This window comes from Coregonus clupeaformis, chromosome 17, assembly GCF_020615455.1.
Source record: "Coregonus clupeaformis isolate EN_2021a chromosome 17, ASM2061545v1, whole genome shotgun sequence".
Taxonomy (NCBI): domain Eukaryota; kingdom Metazoa; phylum Chordata; class Actinopteri; order Salmoniformes; family Salmonidae; genus Coregonus; species Coregonus clupeaformis.
Window position 1 is genome coordinate 44,270,649 of NC_059208.1, and position 21,144 is coordinate 44,291,792.

Here is a 21,144-nt window from a genome sequence, read left to right on the forward strand (position 1 = left end):
ATTCTGCCAACATGGCTGATAGGAGGACAAGAGCCGCGAGGAGACCCATCTGTCCGAAACAAGAACTTCTCCACAGCCCGTGAGCTAACCAGGGCCATCTAGTCACTCAAAGGGCCTTAACGAAGGGCCTTACCATGACTGAACAAAACATATTTTCTCATGGCTCTCGTGTCCCTCTGCAGCACACATATGTTGAGCAATATGTTTGGAACATCGAGTCGCAATAAAATCACAGTGTCGAATCGCAATACATATAGAATCGTGAGAATTGCAATACATTTCGTATTGGCCCCTAACTATAGTGTTAATATCGTATTGTGAGGTCCCTAGCAATTCCCAGCCCTAGTGAAAACATTGAGAGATCAGAGTAATATCGTTAGGGCCACACACAATGGATTTAGCTAACCATATGTCTCTCCGGAGCTTATACAAGTGCTGCCACTTTAGATATTGCGCCAGTAACTGCATCAAGGTTGTGATCGGCATTGCTATAGGGGGATTACAATACCTTGGCTTTGGGACTTTGCTGATCAAGTAAAGTGCATTATGAAATCAAAATCGCTGGGCTGAGAATAGAAGTTGGGACATTGATCAAATTCAATCACCCAAGATGCCCTCTCCCATGGTGCTGTTGCTTTTACATACTGCTCCACTGAGCTCAAAGAGAAATCTAACCATGTCCTGCAATAGGAGAGAAACTCGTTGATACTCACAGTCTTGAACCTGCTGAGACTGGCAGATGCAGCATGCAATCAGTCACTATCGTCGAAGTTCACAGGAAGTGGATGAAACAATGGTTCAGAAAGAAGAGATGGAGGTGGAAGGTGGGGGTGGACCCCCGCAGTGGTCCTCAGCAAAGTCCTGTGATAACAAGAAGAACAACATTTAATCAGAAACTTTGACTTTTCTAAACACGCAACAAAATGGCCCAGTCTAGTTTTCGCTTCACCCCTCTGACCGTCCAATCCAGGGTTTGTGATTGTAGTTAGGGAGACAGAGTGGGAGAGAGAGGGCCTCCTAACGTAATCCGCATACAAACATCCTGATAAACAGATAACCGGGAGACATTAACAAATCCATCTGTTTGGGGTGCAGTGGAGGCCAAGAGTGGTTGACTCAAAACTTCAAATGGTGACCTCAACATGGTCCCCTATTAGTGGGGCATGGCGGTCAGTGGCATTAGGTTTGACTGACGACATCCAAGTAAATAGATCTCTATCATAAAATGACGGCACAATCTGTCTGTCTGCAAATTTAACTATTTTAAGTCCAATAAATAAATAAAGATAAAGTAAAGAACTATCATTAGAATAACTTAATTCCTTACTGTGCTATTAGATCACTATTAAACAAAAACAATAATGTTAAAAGTAGCCTATTTCCTGGATTTGACATACTAACTTTTTACTGGAGGGAACGTTTTTGTTGAATAACCTTTACTAATCAGATTTTTTTAACGAAGTCTTGGTCCAATTATAATTGAACTTGACTAACGAGAGTGAGCTCAAGAGTTAAACACACAATGGAGCCCACAGGAGACTGGCTGAGGCACTCTAATCTAATCTTACCAGAGAGGAACATGACCACTGAGGTGAGGCCAGATAACAAACCTGCTACCGTGGCAACGGCAACCCAGAGAGACCACCTGGCCAATAGGAAGCCGAATAAGAGACGAATCGAAAGGCTCTAAGCCCTCAGGCCTTGTAATGGCCCTATTGTTATGATCCATCATCCGTCTGTATTATCCTGTCACTGGCTTTTTATCTTGTACTTTCTCCAACAAAACAATGTTTGAGGGTTTTATCCTGATATGCCGTTTTGCCCATTTCACCCTCTGATGCCATTCCCATTCTCAATCTGGCCGTCAGCTCGACTTCCTCTGTTTGAGTCAGGATTTGTAATACAGATCATTTTTTATTCCACAACAAGCCCAGTTGTTGCCTTTCTGTTGATCTACAGTCTCTTTATCATCACTTGTTCACCCAAAGTACACCCTCTTTCTTCATTCTGTTGCCCTTTCATTTTAGAAATGCCTCTGTTTATATCGCTTATTCCACGATAATGGTGTTCTCTTTATGATCTTTTTACACTGCCAATGGGTTTTTAGTACATAAAGTCTGAAAATCTATATGTCACTCTAACATAATTTTCCATCACAATGGAGTCGTTTGTACTGTATTGGACAAACTTCATTGGGTGCATGCTTAATTTTATTTTTATTTTATTTCACCTTTATTTAACCAGGTAAGCCAGTTGAGAACAGGTTCTCATTTACAACTGCGACCTGGCCAAGATAAAGCAAAGTAGTGCAATAAAAACAACACAGAGTTACATATGGGGTAAAAAAAACATAAAGTCAGAAATACAACAGAAAATATATATACAGTGTGTGCAAATGTAGCAAGTTATGGAGGTAAGGCAATAAATAGGCTATAGTGCAGAATAATTACAATAGTATTAACACTGTAATGCTAGATGTGCAAGAGATTATGTGCAAATAGAGATACTGGGGTGCAAAAGAGCAAATTAAATAACAATATAGGGATGAGGTAGTTGGGTGGGCTAATTTCAGATGGGCTGTGTACAGGTGCAGTGATCGGTAAGGTGCTCTGACAACTGATGCTTAAAGTTATTGGGGGAGATAAGAGTCTCCAGCTTCAGAGATTTTTGCAATTCGTTCCAGTCATTGGCAGCAGAGAACTGGAAGGAATGGCGGCCAAAGGAGGTGTTGGCTTTGGGAATGACCAGTGAGATATACCTGCTGGAGCGCAGACTGCGGGTGGGTGCTGCTATGGTGACCAATGAGCTAAGATAAGGCGGGGATTTGCCTAGCAGTGATTTATAGATGGCCTGGAGCCAGTGGGTTTGACGACGAACATGTAGTGAGGACCAGCCAACAAGAGCGTACAGGTCACAGTGGTGGGTAGTGTATGGGGCTTTGGAGACAAAACGGATGGCACTGTGATAGACTACATCCAATTTGCTGAGTAGAGTGTTGGAGGCTATTTTGTAAATGACATCGCCGAAGTCAAGGATCGGTAGGATAGTCAGTTTTACGAGGGCATGTTTGGCAGCATGAGTGAAGGAGGCTTTGTTGCGAAATAGGAAGCCGATTCTAGATTTAACTTTGGATTGGAGATTCTTTATGTGAGTCTGGAAGTTGAGTTTACAGTCTAACCAGACACCTAGATATTTGTAGTTGTCCACATACTCTAGGTCAGACCCGTCGAGAGTGGTGATTCTAGTCGGGTGGGCGGGTGCTAGCAGCGTTCGATTGAAAAGCATGCATTTAGTTTTACTAGTGTTTAAGAGCAGTTGAAGGCTACTGAAGGATAAACAAGTTGTCTATCTGTCTGGTTGTTTTATTACTGGATTAATTGGATGTTTGGCTGACACCAGGCAGCTGTTCAGAGTTGGTCTTTCAATGGCTTTATTTTTGGGCCAATTAATTACTCCATTGATGCATTTTGGAGATTTAATCTACAATAGTACACCGATCTGAGAGACTGATTGTGTAAAAGGGTTTGGCCTGTGACAGCTACCTCTCATGGCCAACATATCTAGAGGGAATCTATCTGGATTTTACCATGAGACAAAGACCAATAAATAAAGGAAGAGAGAGAGGCAGAGAATGAGAGCAGGCAGAAATGGAGTGATGCAGAGGTAAAGAAAATGGAAATATGAAAGAATGATGCAGTGGACTTAGAGTAGAAGTGGGGGGGTGCAGGGTTGAATAAGTGGCAGAGAGAAAGACAGCTGCAATAAAGAGAAGTATTGATAAAGGAGGCTGCAGTCCTATAATGGGTTTACAATTGGCTGATGCAGTTACAGGTGTGTGTTTTATACTTTGCTACAAAGTCCCTATAGTGAGTTCAGAGAGAGTTCATCTGATCTAGGGTTTTTAAGCCAAACTGTTTCAGCAAAAAGAGACAGCATAGCCTGACAAAAACAGACAGCATCTCTTCGGGTAGACTTGGACACACTCCAGCTGATTTTTCATCAGCTATCAGTACAAGTTTATTTACTAAACACAACTATCCAGGTAATAACAACTTGTGTGATGACAGTGTCTTTGTTCAACTTTTTTTGTTCATCCCTATTTAATTAAAGATTTTCAAGTTTGAAATGATAGGGCTCAATGCTGAGTATACCAGAGTAAAAAAAAAAAAAAAAAAAAAGCCTACAAGATGGACAAGTTTTCATCAAGTGAGCCCTTAGAGAAACCATCTTTACTTTTTAATGGAGTCCGTCAAACTTCCACTAAAGCGAGTGCAAAGACGAATAAGTGCTCCAGAAACTTTACTCTGAATTAGTCTAATGTTCAGAAGTGATTTGGCTGGGTGTATAAGCACCTATTTTTCCCGCTTGTTTGAGTTCCTAGTTCCGAGGTGCCCATTTTCTCATTCATCTTCGAGCCAATCTCCTTTTCAATCTGACTTAAACCACAGCAACACTTCTCTCAATGTGTCCCTCAAGAACAAAGATGGTTCCTCAAGTAGATAGAGCCTGAGAGCTAGCAGACATGGTTGTGACCAATGATTAATGAGTTCTAACGAGTATCCCGGCCTGCCTTAACCAGAGTACATTTTCTCAATCCGTCCCCGTGGCAACACCGGGTCGTAATGAGGCTCATCCTCGTTAGGCCATGATTCATTGACTCCACTCCCCCTCACACTTAATGAAAACCTCTGCTTCCTTCCTCCTCCTTTTTCCTTTCAACTCAACTTCTCCCCTCTAAATGTCCATCCCTCTTTCTCAAACACGCCCTCCTCGCCGATCCTTTGGTTTGTATTAGGACTCCTGACTTTCTTCCTGTCTCATCCCGGTCTCACTTTCTCTCCAGTGTTCTATTCTTTCACTACTTTATTCCCCCCTCACTCTTCGTGTTCGGTCTCTTGTCTTCTTTTCTGTCACTTCTCATCCATCGCTGTCCAACAGCTTGACAGTTAGATCGGAACCGTCACTTTTGATCAATGGGTGTGACCTCACTTCCTGTTACGAAACGAGCACATCAATAAATGATTCACTTCTTCCTGTTGCCCAACCAATCAGGCCATTTCAAGTCTGTTCTGAGTCACAGAAGACATTAGTTCCACTGAACAGTGCTGAACATCCTTGTGGGGTAACCATAAAGATTCCCAATGACTCACAAACCATGGCTGAGAGCTTTTCATCACGGGAGGAATGTTACTACTCTACACTAGAGAGTTCTAATGATACAATCCCCGCTGATATTTTGTGGATGGGACTCAGAGGGGAGAGAATGTCTATTGAAATTAGTTTGTGTGTGTGTGTGTGTGCACCTTTGTGTATGTGTGTCCAACGGAGATGATGCATCTCAGCCCCTCTGGAAGCCATTTGCTGGTTGCCCTTGGTAACAGGTGGTGAGGGACCTCTGCTTTAACAGGGTGTAATAAGAATCAATGTCATCACTGCCCAACAGGCGGAATGATCAATACGCCCTCCCACCAGCCATACTGGAGGGACACGGGCACACTTACACACACGTCAGAGCTTCACGTTTTCCAGAACCCCCCCTCCTCCACACACACACTAGAGCCACCACAGCCACTCTTCTCAGAGCACTTCTACTATAACCTCATCTTAACAGATGCCGTGGGGCTCAGCTATGGTCAATGAGGGGAATACAAGGAGCTGATTGGCTGAATCACTGATGGGATTACAACCGTAGTAAGGTGTGTGCAGCAAGGTCAAGGATTGGCCCGGTTTAACTTGCCATGCCCCTACAGACCCTTTGGGGGTGGTTTTGAAGTTTAAACAATGGTGGGTGTGTTATTCAAGGGGTTAGGCTTGAGCAAAAATTTTGCTGACATATTTTTTACTTGTCTACTTTTCAACTACCACATTGGCAAACAGGCTGTTATGTTTAAAAATATGCAGGCTTTATGACAAGTCAGTACTCATATTCTCTGCCCCAGTTCTAAAGGAAAAACAAAATACATTCCTATACACAGCTCAATAATACGCCAACATCAATATCAACCCTGTTTTCATTACAAAATTGAATAACGGAGTGCCACAGGCGTTAATCTCGGGATCCACGGGTTTGTCTGTCTGTGTTAATTCTAGGATATGCCATTTGGGACATCGCAGGATATTACACACTGTAGCGACGAGACAAAGACGAGTTGTGCTTTCACTGTCCACTCTGATTTTGCTCTTATCGTCAGCTGGGTAATCAGAATGGCTTACTGCCTGATGACAAACAATGTCCAGGCGAACAGAGACACGATGGACATTGTCATAGACAGACACAGGCAGGCAGGCAGGCAGACACTCACAGTTCATCCATATCTCCTACAGTATAAGCATAACTGTTTTTCTTCCATTGGAGCAGACTTAAGGGAGGATGCATTCCAACACTAAGGGCTTGAACAAGATGTCAAATCAGGACTGAGCAATTAACCCCAATTAACCTCAATTATGGGGCAAACTGTGATAAGGGGATGAACAAAGCAAGGTCTCAAACTCTTTTATTGCCACCTGTCTCTCCATAACTCTCATACACTGCAGTCCAAAAGAGGCAAAAACAACGTTGGTCTTTTTGTTGCAGGGAAATTGTCAACACGAAAGGAGAAGAGGGTGGAGAGGAAGAGGAGAGGATGGAAAAGATGGGAAGAGAGGATAAACAAAGATGTTATAAGAAGAAAGAGGGAAGATGGAGAGAAGAGTGAGTGTAAGGAAAGGAGCAGAGAATATTGAGAGAGGGGTGGAAGAGTGCAGACAGATCGAGATGAAGAGGAAGAAGAATGGTAGAGAAGAAGAGATAGGGGGAAAGAGAGAAAGAGGGAGAAAGGGAGAGAGAAGAGGGAGCGAGAGAGAGAGATAGAGAAACAGAGCAAGAGAGTAGCCAGGCAGAACTAATTGAAGACCCAATGCTGAGGTGGAGTGGGCGTAGGTGCCTCTGTGTTGCCTGGAGCGACTGCACAAGGCGGTTGTTGCCCCCCCCCCTCCCCCCCGGCTGATGATGGAATGTGCTAACTGGATCAGACGGATTACAGATGTCTACGGACGCAGGCTAAGTGTTTGTGTGTAGGTGTGTAGGTGTGTGTGTGTGGCTTTATGATTGTGTCCTTATGGGTGCTTTTGTGACTTACAGAGAATTATGTTTCTAATTCTTAGAGACCGGTTTCAGATGCAACCACTACTCACAAGAGTGACATTGTGTGTGTATCATGCAATATTTTGCATATTTGTGTGTGGGTAGGCATGCATAACGTGTCTGTACATTGGAGGAAGTCTCATAATAAAAGTACTTTATTAAAGAGTTGGTGCTTGCTAGTGTACCAAATGTAGTTATGAGTATACAGCTCACACACATTCACGCGGGCTGGGTTGGTCCACAATAATTTATATCCTATGAAAAACGTATTATCCCTAGTGTTTCACCGTAGAGTTCATTGAATGCTCACGTATAAACTCCATAGCTCATTAAACCGATGCTCCTGCACGCCATGTGGGCTAGCCAAAGTCTCTCACTGTGCTTGGGCAGTGAACCCACAGGAAAAACTATACTTCCCTTAGTTCCACATCTGTTGGCCAGATGACCCAGATGACAGTCATACTACAGTAAGGGGGCTAGACTGAGTCAAGACTGAGACCGGGAGGGGGACAAGGAGCCCGAGACTGAGAAAAACATGAGTCCAATTCAAGGCCATGATTGTAATTTTGTCAAATCGCCACCATAGTAAGAGTTCAAAATGTACAGTATTTCTCTGTTCATATTTCAGAAGAACATATGGATTCTTTAGACATTCAGAATGGTAAAAAAAATGCATGCTGAGGGAAAATAGAGCCACTCTACAAATTATTACTAACCCAAACACAGTGGGGAACAATGAGGGCCTTCTATGCCTTCAGAGAAGGGTTAAGGATTTATAAAATAGTGATAATAATAATAAAATAAATAAAAATTCTAAATATATAATTGTTTTCAATGATGTTCTGAATTAATCTATTCGGTTTTTGTTGGAATGGAAAGGGTTAACACTGAAGAGAAAAAATGATCAATCAGGATTTTTCTTTGGCGGTTTCTGGGGAGATAAATCTAGCTAGCTAAGTCAACCATTGGCTAGGGCATCAGAAGCTAGATAGAAGGCATCTGCCATTCAAATGTACTAGGGCAAAATTTGTGAGTGACAGTGGAATCAACCAATAACATTTGTGACTCGTTTCAGGAAACTAGGCGTATGTCGCGCATCACTACTTCACAGGAGAGCCATTTGAACGTAAACTTTATTTTTTAATCCACTTTCTGGAGGACCGAGTTTTGAAATCAGTGGAATGCCAGGTGGAATTAGAGTATGATAGCTAAGGAGATGGAGAAAATTCTGGCGTTTGATTGCAAATATGCAGAGGGAGTCGAAAAGAGAACACACAGAAGGTTGTTGTATAAAACACCTGTCTCCGGATTACATCTTCAAACTAAGGGCAACCATGGCATCCGTGACAGAGAGGGAGAAGTGTCTATCATGTATACGGGTAAGATAGTCTAGCTAGCTACATTTTCAGATATTACACGTTTCTAATTTTTTCTAAAGTTTCTAAAGTTGTTTTCATTTCAAGTTAAAGCGTACTGTTAGCTAGCTAGCTAGCTGATGTTAGCTAGCTGGCTGGCTAGCTAACGTTATGTGTATGATCTGTGTAGTAATATTATTTGTATCTCAGAGCCATTTCCATTGCTAGTTATAGACTAATGTTAGCTAGCTAGCTAGCTAACATTGTACCTGGTTGGTTAGTTACCTGCAGATTCATGCAGGGTAGTAACGTTATGAGTTGGGATTATGGTTCATTGTTTAGCTAGTTAGCTAGCTACATATCTAAACAAAAGACTCCACTATGCAAGTAACCATTTCAATAGACTGTTCATGATGTCACTGCGACAACTGTCGATAGATGTATCTGGTAAATTCGCTCTGGTCATCTACTCCGATTTCAGAGCATTCTCATCAGTGTGCCAGAGCGCAGAATAACAGACAAATTTACAAACGCTCAACACCCATTGAATATGGCCGGTGTCAGTAAACGTTGGTAAAAAAGTGTCATTAAATTGTTGCCAGCAGCTTTGGTTGTTTAGTACATGGCCTCACATGTGAATCCTTAAAGAGATGGGAGGGGCTAAGGCTTAAGAGGGTGTGAACGATGCTGAATGGGTGTAGACAAAGAAGACCTCTCCAGTAGGTTTACCAAAACATTCAAGGGACGTTTTCTCAAAAGTGAGGTTACAAGTTTATCAACTTTAAAAGCAGAATTACTTTCCCATTGTTCCTCAACTGTAGTGTATGACATACCATTTTCTAGCTCTGAGTCTCTACTTTTATTCAATGTAAAAAACACAATTTCAAATGTTTCTACATAAGACCGAATCGAGCCAGTCGGTCAAATTTGGACTTGTAATGGGTGGGACCATTTTGACAAAAGACGTATGGAAACTTCTGCCTTCTCAAAGGCCAACAGGTCACTGCGCAACAGCAAGCCCACAGTTTAGCTAGCTATCTTTTGTTGTAGGCTAGTTTGCAGCGGCTGCAGCTGGTGTTATCGAATAGGATGTTGTTGCTCATTTGTTAGCTTCTCCCTTTTCAAGAATAACTTTCAACAAGAAGTTAAGTTTAAAATGATCATCATCTGGTGAGTGGAATTGTGTTTTTTATTGGAGCTTGCTTGCTGTTAGCCATCTCTTTGAAAATAACTTGTGTGTAAAACATTGTTGCATTTAAACTTTAGGTCACCGGTTACTTTGTGTGCTAAACATGAAATGTTTTTTGCAATGGGAAGTAATAGTTGTACATTTCGATTAGGAAATTATTAGCCTAATGGTTGTGTTTTTGTATTCTTATGATTGGGACCTACTGGCTTATTATGTCAGAGTGAATAGGCCCTGTGTAGCTCAGTTGGTAGAGCATGGCGTTTGCAACGCCAGTATTGTGGGTTCGATTCCCACGGGGGCCAGTATGAAAAATTTATGCACTCACCAACTGTAAGTCACTCTAGATAAAAGCGTCTGCTAAATGACTAAAATGTAAATGTAAATGAATGGACTGCTTATCTTTAACATCATGCTGTGCATTACTGCTGTCTTTCCATTTGCCCCATCTAGTGGTGCCTGGAGATGTGGATGTATACAAAAATGTAGCCTACATTTTTCCAAATGGCCTGCCCAGCAAAGGAAAGAAGAATCCTGTGTTTTCCTATGTTTTTTTTATACGTTTTCCTATATATTTTTAAGATTTGCACTCTCTAAATCATTTTTTAAAATAGAAAAACAACTAAAATGTGATGTTCTAAGTCCAGGGGGGGTGCTGAGGAGTATTTTTGTAATAATAATTTCTTATTTTTGCTCAATCTGATTGGGTGGGCCTGGCTCCACAATGCCGACGCCCATGATGCAAACAGCGCATGACGACTGAATTGCGCATCACAAATAGCCTACTAACTAAGACCTCGGACTAAACTTTTTCAATACCTGGTTTGCATACCCATTGTTGCCTTAGTTAGCATTTACTGGTAGATATCTTAAATTGAAACGTCTTTCCTACCTACTCCACCCGCTACCGATATCGTTCTTCTGTGAGCGGCTCCATGCCAAAACCAGTTGAGAGCTGTGCGCTCTTGCTGCCTGCAGATGATATTCCGCTGAAACTAGGCTGTGTGCTGCGCGCATGTGAATATATTTCACGTGCTTTGCGATTGTGTAGGCTACTTTGTGCATGATTTCTCTCTTGTACTACATAACTAATAAATCGTATACCTCCACTACACTACTTTGATACATATCAATGGGGATTAAGAAGTGAGTATAAGAACAATAACAAAAAAGTGTGCATAGGGCCTCTACCTGCGTATAGCCTCCACTACGCCAATGGCCCTTTGTGTTTTACAAAAAGTGCACTCCTACATGAGTGCGCTGGTATTACCGTTGCTGTCCTTTCAGCATCACGAACCTGTCACACACTGAAGGCCTCGGTCCAATAGGTTCGCCAATGCGCAAACATGTCTATAACAGATATAAAGACTGCAGGTATTAATGTTTCAAGACAGGAGTGTATATATTTGGCCTGGCGAAGCGTTTCTATGCGCTTTCTGAATGGAAGCTGACAATTATGAGTTTTCTACTCCACTGGTCTCGGCTGGTCTTGGGAAGAAATCCTCACTGTCCGAGACGAGTCAAGACCGAGTACAAATGTATCCGACACAGAGTCAAGACCGAGACACTCAAAATGTGGTCTCGAGTCCTACAACACTGGTAAAAACTATATTCCATTAGCTTTCATCACTCCAACTCATTGCCATATTTAACATTTCAGCCACAAGTATTTGAATAACAGTTACTTTGTTAGCACTCAGCTGATATAAATAAACCAAACTCTGTTCAGTTGGCCACTCTAAACATCAGCTGTGACTGTGCTGTGTGCTCTTTGTACAAGTGCTTGGTTCGGCCAACCACAGGATCTTTGTCTTGACCCTTTTCAGTTGGGTTGTAGGCTAATGGCTGTATGTCCTACATAAGATGCCTGTCATCAAAACAGCTGAATAACATAGAAAATCATGGGTATAGAAAACCGAAAATCAATAATGTGAGATATTAATCACTAATCCAGTTCACACATTGTGTCATTTTAGCAACTCAACACACTAAGCCCTACCATTAACAAATGCATAATTAAATTGCTATTATGAGCTCTGTGTACAATAGGCACTTAGACACATATCTAAGATCATCTTAAATGTTTCACATCCTAATCTTAACATATAAGTGATCAACTGCAAAACTGACTTTATATCAGTCTATGGATGACTAACTCCTCCTTATTGTTATGATGATGTTGTGAAAGATGTAGGTCTACTTACTGATAAACGACTATAGGCTTTAGTAAATCTCTCTATAAGCCTATAGCAGAGATTATGGCCTCTAGTGAATTAAAGGGGATGAGGGGAAACTATCACTGGGATTTGAGTGCCCAGAAAGCCTATATTTAATGTTGTGATGTTTCTTAAAGGGATATGGAGATGTTTAGGCATGCAATTAGTCATGATGAATGACAATTACTAATGATACTTAATTTGTGAATGGGTTGTCACAAAGAACATTCATGTTCTATATTAACGACATGCTGAACAAATGTACATTTACATGCAGAAATGCACGGGTCTATATTGTAAATATATAATTTACAATGTCCATATGTGCATTCACAACCATAAAGAAGACAACTGGTCTTGCACCTTTAAAGGAGCGCCACACTTGGGAGAGATTTGTTTTTATCTGGCACAGACCATGACATATCTTCCACAGGTGATGTCAGAGAACCGTAACGAAGTGAGCCTGGAGCTCTAAATCATCATGTCTTCTCTTGACACACACACACACACACACACACACACACACACACACACACACACACACACTTTGCCTCAATCCTCACTACTTCCAAAACAATTGTCACCAACCCACACAACTCACCCTCCTTTAATTGGCTCCTCAGGAGTTTGAGGCATGTTCTAATTGGCTCCTTTGGTGTTCCTGGACCGCTCTAATTGGCTGAGAGAGTAGGTGTGAACCGTCTAAAAGAAAAGGTCCCCCTAGCAACCCCATTATAGAAATGCTGCTGACTGACAAGAAGACTTGCCACTTCTGGTGACAAGGCTTGTTTGTCGGTGTCTGGAGGTTATTGGACGAAGAAAATAAAAAACAACAATAACATCCGCTTTGCTTGACGTCACGAGTAGTGTGTCTCAAAGACACTTTTCAGACAATGCCATGTTTTGACAGGGTCCACTCTATGGCTCACTTTTTCAAGAGGGCTCTCTCTGCACTGATGTGGTATGATGGCAGATACAAGATTGAAACCAGAGCCCTCTGTGTGTGTGTGTGTGTGTGTGTGTGTGTCTGTTTACTGTATGCCCACTGTGAATATTCACACCCACGCGTTGATATTTACCCAAACTCCTGCCGATGCATCCCATTACCCTTCTAAAAAGCCCCTCACCGCCACCCGGCTGTCACCTGTATAAACACACACCGCCAACACAAACACACACACACTGCATACACACGCACAAAAAGTCACATACACACAAACACACCGGCAACAAAAACACACCCACCTATCTGTACAGAGGGCTCGGGGCTACATCACAAAAACAGAGACAAACTGAGAATACAAAATAATATTACAAAATCGGTCATTTAATAGACACCTTTATCCAAAAGCTCCTGCTAAATGAAGCTAACATATATTTAGAACTATTCTTGTGGCCCTTGTGGGAATCAAACGAACCACCCTTGGTGCTAGCACCACGCTCTAACCTACTGAGCCGTCTGATACACAATAGATTTTAGTTATAATAATCTGAGGAGAGCAGTTATATTTTTCACAAATCCATTACTTAGGTGGTGTAGTGGATTCTGCCAAGACAAATGTACTGTTGTGACCACCTGAAGTGCCAAAATGATTTCAATTGACCATTTATCCCACCCTCCATCATGGTGTAGGTCAAACTGTACAACTGCTTTCTTCTGGTTTCAACTGAACATATTGCCTCGATGTTGGTTTGGGGGCCAATTTGAGGAAAAAGTCTTATGTGGAAGTAAAATACAAGTAAACACTCCCCTAAAGTATAGGTTCCTGTTCAGAACACTTTCCCCATACCTCCCTCCCTAAAACAACCCTGCAATCCCTGCTGTACTTTCTCTCTCTGTCCAGACAAATCAAAGATAAGATAGCGGTCGAAAACAATCTCAGACAGTACGTGTGTTTGTGTCTGCGGTGTGTGTGTATAAACACAGATTGTAAGATATGTGGCAGTACACTCCTGCAGTCAACATCCCTCGGATTGAGACAGTTAATAATCTCCCCATGTCGTCTTCCATCTCTGCAAACATCATAAACACGCAACGCTCTCACTCTTTCCCTCACTCCTACAGGTCTCTGCTTCTTTTCCTCCTCCCCATCTGTCCGTCTTTGCCCTCTCACTCACCTTGACATCTCTATCCATTGCTCCGTTCCCTTCCTGCTGTTCCCTCCCTAGCACACACCCATCTTTCCATGTACACCCTCCATGCTCCCTGTAAACATGGCTGAGCCAGAGACACAGCTACCTATAATCCTCTCTATCTACACTGGCTGCCTTGTGATAGATATGGTTTGTCTTGTTTTGGCATTTAAGATAGAGACCCTCACTTTCGCAATCACTGATGGCTTACAGTACATGGGCTGAGGCCTGGTGTGTGTGTGAATTTCACTATGTGTACCTGTGGCCAAGAAATGCCTTCAGGCTTGACAAATCTCTACAAGGCCCAGAGGTTCAAAGGTTACAGGTTGCCCGGGGATACTCTGGAGTGTGGACCTAATTGTTCCTCTGCTGTTTAGTGGAACTGACTAATTTATGGTTGAGGTAAGGCAACCATAACCCTCCCAGTACTGATACTGAGAACCTCTTTGTGTGTCGGTGTGAGAGAGACCATGGACGTAAGTGTCTGTCTGTGTGAGTGTGTGTACATCTAACTATGTATCTGCCTATTTCTCTGTGTGACAGGCCGCATCTGTCTGTAGGCGTGAAGAGAAACACAAATAGAAACCTTACAACACACAGCTCTCTCAGAAGTGGGGAATGCAGTGTTAAAGGCAGCCTTGGCATGTGTAGCATTTTGCCAGGTTCCAGGTGGAATCGAAAGCGTTGGGGCCCTCGTTCCACCCTAACACACCTCACATGGATGTTTTGGCATGGATAAAATGCTCAGAGATGAGCAGAAACCTCTGTATTACTCACAGCACTGTACTTTTTTTTTTTAGGGGGTAGATCACCTTTAATATTGCAGATAGATTGTAACTTCCATCAATGTAATTGTCTGCATCACTTCCAATTCCCCATATGTTTTTTCTCACACATACAGTGGGGAAAAAAAGTATTTAGTCAGCCACCAATTGTGCAAGTTCTCCCACTTAAAAAGATGAGAGAGGCCTGTATTTTTCATCATAGGTACACGTCAACTATGACAGACAAATTGAGATTTTTTTCAAGAAAATCACATTGTAGGATTTTTAATGAATTTATTTGCAAATTATGGTGGAAAATAAGTATTTGGTCAATAACAAAAGTTTCTCAATACTTTGTTATATACCCTTTGTTGGCAATGACACAGGTCAAACGTTTTCTGTAAGTCTTCACAAGGTTTTCACACACTGTTGCTGGTATTTTGGCCCATTCCTCCATGCAGATCTCCTCTAGAGCAGTGATGTTTTGGGGCTGTCGCTGGGCAACACGGACTTTCAACTCCCTCCAAAGATTTTCTATGGGGTTGAGATCTGGAGACTGGCTAGGCCACTCCAGGACCTTGAAATGCTTCTTACGAAGCCACTCCTTCGTTGCCCGGGCGGTGTGTTTGGGATCATTGTCATGCTGAAAGACCCAGCCACGTTTCATCTTCAATGCCCTTGCTGATGGAAGGAGGTTTTCACTCAAAATCTCACGATACATGGCCCCATTCATTCTTTCCTTTACATGGACCAGACGTCCTGGTTCCTTTGCAGAAAAACAGCCCCAAAGCATGATGTTTCCACCCCCATGCTTCACAGTAGGTATGGTGTTCTTTGGATGCAACTCAGCATTCTTTGTCCTCCAAACACGACGAGTTGAGTTTTTACCAAAAAGTTATATTTTGGTTTCATCTGACCATATGACATTCTCCCAATCCTCTTCTGGATCATCCAAATGCACTCTAGCAAACTTCAGACGGGCCTGGACATGTACTGGCTTAAGCTGGGGGACACGTCTGGCACTGCAGGATTTGAGTCCCTGGCGGCGTAGTGTGTTACTGATGGTAGGCTTTGTTACTTTGGTCCCAGCTCTCTGCAGGTCATTCACTAGGTCCCCCCGTGTGTTTCTGGGATTTTTGCTCACCGTTCTTGTGATCATTTTGACCCCACGGAGTGAGATCTTGCGTGGAGCCCCAGATCGAGGGAGATTATCAGTGGTCTTGTATGTCTTCCATTTCCTAATAATTGCTCCCACAGTTGATTTCTTCAAACCAAGCTGCTTACCTATTGCAGATTCAGTCTTCCCAGCCTGGTGCAGGTCTACAATGTTGTTTCTGGTGTCCTTTGACAGCTCTTTGGTCTTGGCCATAGTGGAGTTTGGAGTGTGACTGTTTGAGGTTGTGGACAGGTGTCTTTTATACTGATAACAAGTTCAAACAGGTGCCATTAATACAGGTAACGAGTGGAGGACAGAGGAGCCTCTTAAAGAAGAAGTTACAGGTCTGTGAGAGCCAGAAATCTTGCTTGTTTGTAGGTGACCAAATACTTATTTTCCACCATAATTTGCAAATAAATGCATTAAAAATCCTACAATGTGATTTTCTGGATTTTTTTTTCTCTATTTGTCTGTCATAGTTGACGTGTACCTATGATGAAAATTACAGGCCTCTCTCATCTTTTTAAGTGGGAGAACTTGCACAATTGGTGGCTGACTAAATACTTTTTTCCCCTACTGTACACACACACACATATATATATATATATATATATATATATATACATATACATATACATATACATATACATATACATACATATATACATATACATACATACATACATACATACATACATACATACATACATACATACATACATACATACATACATACATACATACATACATATAAATACATATACATATCCTTTAAAAATATATATTTGCCTTTATTACTTTCCAACCCCACCACCCCTTTCCTAATTGGAGTAGACTAGTGAACAACAATGCTTAGGCCTCTACTTCCAGCTTATACATACTATATACATTTTATGGACACAGTCAATTTTACAATAATTCTATTTTGTTTGTTTTTACTCATGAACACAGCACTGTACTTGCCGAAGGATCTCTTTACGCTGTCCATGAGGGGCTGATTCAAAGTGAACATTTACATTACATTTCAGTCATTTAGCAGACGCTCTTATCCAGCGCGACTTACAGTTAGTGAATACATATTTTTTTATACTGGCCCCCCGTGGGAATCGAACCCACAACCCTGGCGTTGCAAACGCCATGCTCTATCAACTGAGCTACATCCCTGCCGGCCATTCCCTCCCCTACCCTGGACGACGCTGGGCCAATTGTGCGCCGCCCATGAGTCTCCCGGTCGCGGCCGGCTGCGACAGAGCCTGGATTCGAACCAGGATCTCTAGTGGCACAGTTAGCACTGCGATGCAGTGCCTTAGACCACTGCGCCACTCAGGAGTACGTGAACAGTGCATATACAATGAACGCACAATGTGCGTGTGATAAAATCACATCCTGTATATTCCAAACTCAGTGTCATCCATTGAGTAGTTTATCATAACATAGAAATAAACAGGTGCCAAATTCTCCATTGTCATTGTACGACTAGTCAGGTGATCAAGTGTTAAGGAGGATAGCCACAAGCACTCTTTAAGTCTCTTTTAAAATTTCGTCAAAGATCCTCCTCCTTGTGTTCAACTTGAACAGCTGATCGAGATATTTTGTTTAAAAAAAGGCCCATATCTGGATTTAACAGAGCTCCCAGTCATGTTTTAAATTGCATAAGCCCTGAGCAGCCGACCATAGAGCAGAGGCCACATTTGGTCTAAGCTCCATTACTTTGGGCTTCCTATAATGTCAGCTTTACTGCCTCTTAAACACAATGCACACAGATCAGCAGTGTTAAGTCCTACTAGCCCATATATAACCCAGTCTTAATACCACACACATATGTTATAAATACTGTATATGCACACAAAAACACACACACACACACACGAGTGTGTGCAAACATACACAGTAGAAATACACACACATGCACACACAGGCAATTACACATGCAAACAAACACACCCATGCAAACACACGTAAACAAAATAATCCACTCTGCCCAGCTACAATGCATTTGGAAAGTATTCAGACCCCTTGACTTTTTCCACATTTTGTTATGTTACAGCCTTATTCTAAAGTGGATTCAATCGTTTTTACCCCTTGTCAACCTACACACAATACCGCATAATGACAAAGCAAAAACTGATTTTAGTACATTTTTGCAAATTTATTAAAATGAAAACACTGAATTATCACATTTACGTTAGTATTCAGACCCTTTACTCAGTAGTTTGTTGAAGCCCCTTTGGCAGCGATTACAGCCTCGAGTCATCTTGGGTATGACGCTACAAGCTTGGCACACCGGTATTTGGGGAGTTTCTCCCATTTTTCTCTGCAGATCCTCTCAAGTTCTGTCAGGTTGGATGTGGAGCTTCACTGTACAGCTATTTTCAGGTATCTCCAAAGATGTTCAATCGGGTTCAAGTCTGGGCTTTGGCTGGGCCACTCAAGGACATTCAGAGACTTGTCCCAAAGTCACTCCTGCATTGTCTTGGCTGTGTGCTTAGGGTCGTTGTCCTGTTGGAAGGTGAACCTTCGCCCCAGTCTGAGGACCTGAGTGCTCTGGAGAAGGTTTTCATCAAGGATCTCTCTGTACTTTGCTATGTTAATCTTTCCCTCGATCCTGACTGTGGATCGAGTCCCTGCCACTGAAGAACATCCCCACAGCATGATGCTGCCACCACCATGCTTCACCGTAGGGATGGTGCCATGTTTCCTCCAGATGTGCCGCTTGGCATTCAGGCCAAAGAGTTCAATCTTGGTTTCATCAGACCAGAGAATCTTGTTTCTCATGGTCTGAGAGTTATTTTGGTGCCTTTTGGCAAACTCCAAGCGGGCTGTCATGTGCCTTTTACTGAGGAGTGGCTTCCATCTGGCCATTCTACCATAAAGGCCTGATTGGTGGAGTGCTGCAGAGATGGATGTCCTTCTGGAAGGTTCTCCCATCTCTATAGATGATTCTTGGTCACCTCCCTGACCAAGGCCCTTCTCCCTCGATTGCTCAGTTTGGGCAGCCAGCTCTAGGAAGAGTCTTGGTGGTTCCAAACTTCTTCCATTTAAGAATGATGGAGGCCACTGTGTTCTTGGGGACCTTCAATGCTGCAGAAATGTTTTACTACCCTTCCCCAGATCTGTGCCTCGGCACAATCCTGTCTTGGAGCTCTACGGACAATTCCTTCGACCTCATGGCTTGGTTTTTGCTCTGACATGCACTGTGAACTGTGGGACCTAATATAGACAGGTGTGTGCCTTTCCAAATCATGTCCAATCAATTGAATTTACCACAGGTGGACTCCAATCAAGTTGTAGAAACATCTAAAGGATGATCAATGGAAACAGGATGCACCTGAGCTCAATTTTGAGTCTCATAGCAAAGGGTGAAAATAAGGTATGTTTTTTTTATTTTTAATACATTTGCAAAAATTTCAAGAAACCTGTTTTCGCTTCGTCATTATGGGGTATTGTGTGTAGATTGATGAGGAACATTTTTAATTTGATCAATTTTAGAATAAGGCTGAAACACAACAAAATGTGGAAAAAGTCAAGGAGTCTGAATAATTTCCGAATGCACTGTATTTGTCACTCCAATAGCTGCATACACTTGTGTCACTATAACCTTATAAACTTAAACACTAACACATTTCCACTATGTCTGTTATTGACATCTGAAAACCAGGAATTCACACACTCACACCCGAAGATTAATCGTTTTCACAGTTCATGGAAGTAGTGCAATATACGGTGTCAATCTTTCAGAACCTGGAATTCACACAGTCACACCATCAAAAGGACTTGTGCAAGCTCTGGTGTTAATCTGTGAAGACAAGAAACTCACAAACACGTGTGCTCATGGACACACTCGCTCATACATGACCATGAGTGATAAGCAAGGGAGGGGTCACGACCAAATCTGGTAGTCTTACAAGAGGTTTCAAAAATTGCAATTATATGCAATTGTTGTACATTCCTAAAAGAGGCAATGAAATGCTGTGGGATTCATACAATGCAGGGATAAAGTTATGATTACCGTCTACGTTTTTACAGTTTTTTAAATACATTATCCTAGGTTGAATACAGAGAAAGAGCATGCTAACCCTGGCCCTCATTCATCCATCCATCCATCCATCCATTAACCCACCCACCCACCTGGCACGGCTACCATCTGATCTGGGATCTGCCCTTGTGGCACATAAAAAGGGCCTGTCAGTAGTCTGTATGGTTGGCACCTCTGTCCTAAAGATAAGGCTGAGCCCCATAACGGTGAATGGGGGTGAGACTGGCAACACACCTCTATGGGATGGATCTGATAAGGGCTTCTCACTAGGCTCTGATTTGGCTCTCTCTGTATAGTCCAGGATTAGTCACAGGCGAGACAGTGTTAAAATAGTCTAGTGCTGAGCGATTCACCAACATTTCTGTTTTTTTTTGGTTATTAAACAACTAATTGACCGACGTCAGTTCAATTACTTGAATTCCTTTTAGTTAGTTTTTTTCTGAGCCCATCGCGCCGTTTCTCTAGAGAGAAATCAAATCATTCACGAGAGAAATCAAGTCAAGAACTATGTGGGATTCTGGGCTGAAGGGAGTTGTAGTTTTCATTAAGCAAATATTCAACTTATATAGTTCAGCTCAGAAACATGGTAATTAACTGCAATGACCATAATCCATTGCACCTGTTCTTTCAGGCTCTGAAAAAGATGGATACACTTTTACGCCTGTTAGGTTAGAGACACACAGACCGCATAAGAGAGGAATGTACACAACACAATGAGGAGAGGGATAGAGACCGTTTATGAAAGTATGCCTTACCTACTCTGAAGAACTATTCAAATGATTTAGTCAGACAGCTCTGCAGAATACTTAGGCAGGCTAGCTAAATAGGATGACTAAAGACAGTACAGTATGGGGAGCAGTGGCAGAGATAACGTTAGATGGTTGTCTGGCTGCTACTGCCTGAGCAGAGAAGAGATTATTTTAAGTAATCAAAAATTATAAAGTCATCAAATAAAAACTAAGTAAAATACAATTTTATAGTTTTTTCCTATTGATGTCTACCCAATGTGGACCTGACAGAGACATTGGAATATTTTCAATGCTATAGCAATTTAATGTTAACTATTTTTGGCTTTGGAATATCTTTTTTTTTAAAAATCATAATGCATTTAATGTCCCAAAAAATATTGAAACCAAAATCGAAAACCGTGATAAAAAAAAAATAATCGAACCGGG

The 21,144-nt window shown here is 42.0% G+C and overlaps 1 protein-coding gene across 3 annotated transcripts in view; it reads right to left on the reverse strand.

Annotated features, from left to right (window-relative positions):
• The window catches only part of LOC121586502 (semaphorin-6D), a 133,081-nt gene that overhangs the window by 62,237 nt on the left and 49,700 nt on the right, over positions 1–21,144 (reverse strand). For all 3 annotated transcript variants that reach the window (XM_041903233.1, XM_041903234.1, XM_041903232.1), the window contains exon 3: positions 714–861. The gene's annotated coding sequence lies outside the window, so the exon portion shown is untranslated. The remainder of the gene's footprint in view (positions 1–713; positions 862–21,144) is intronic.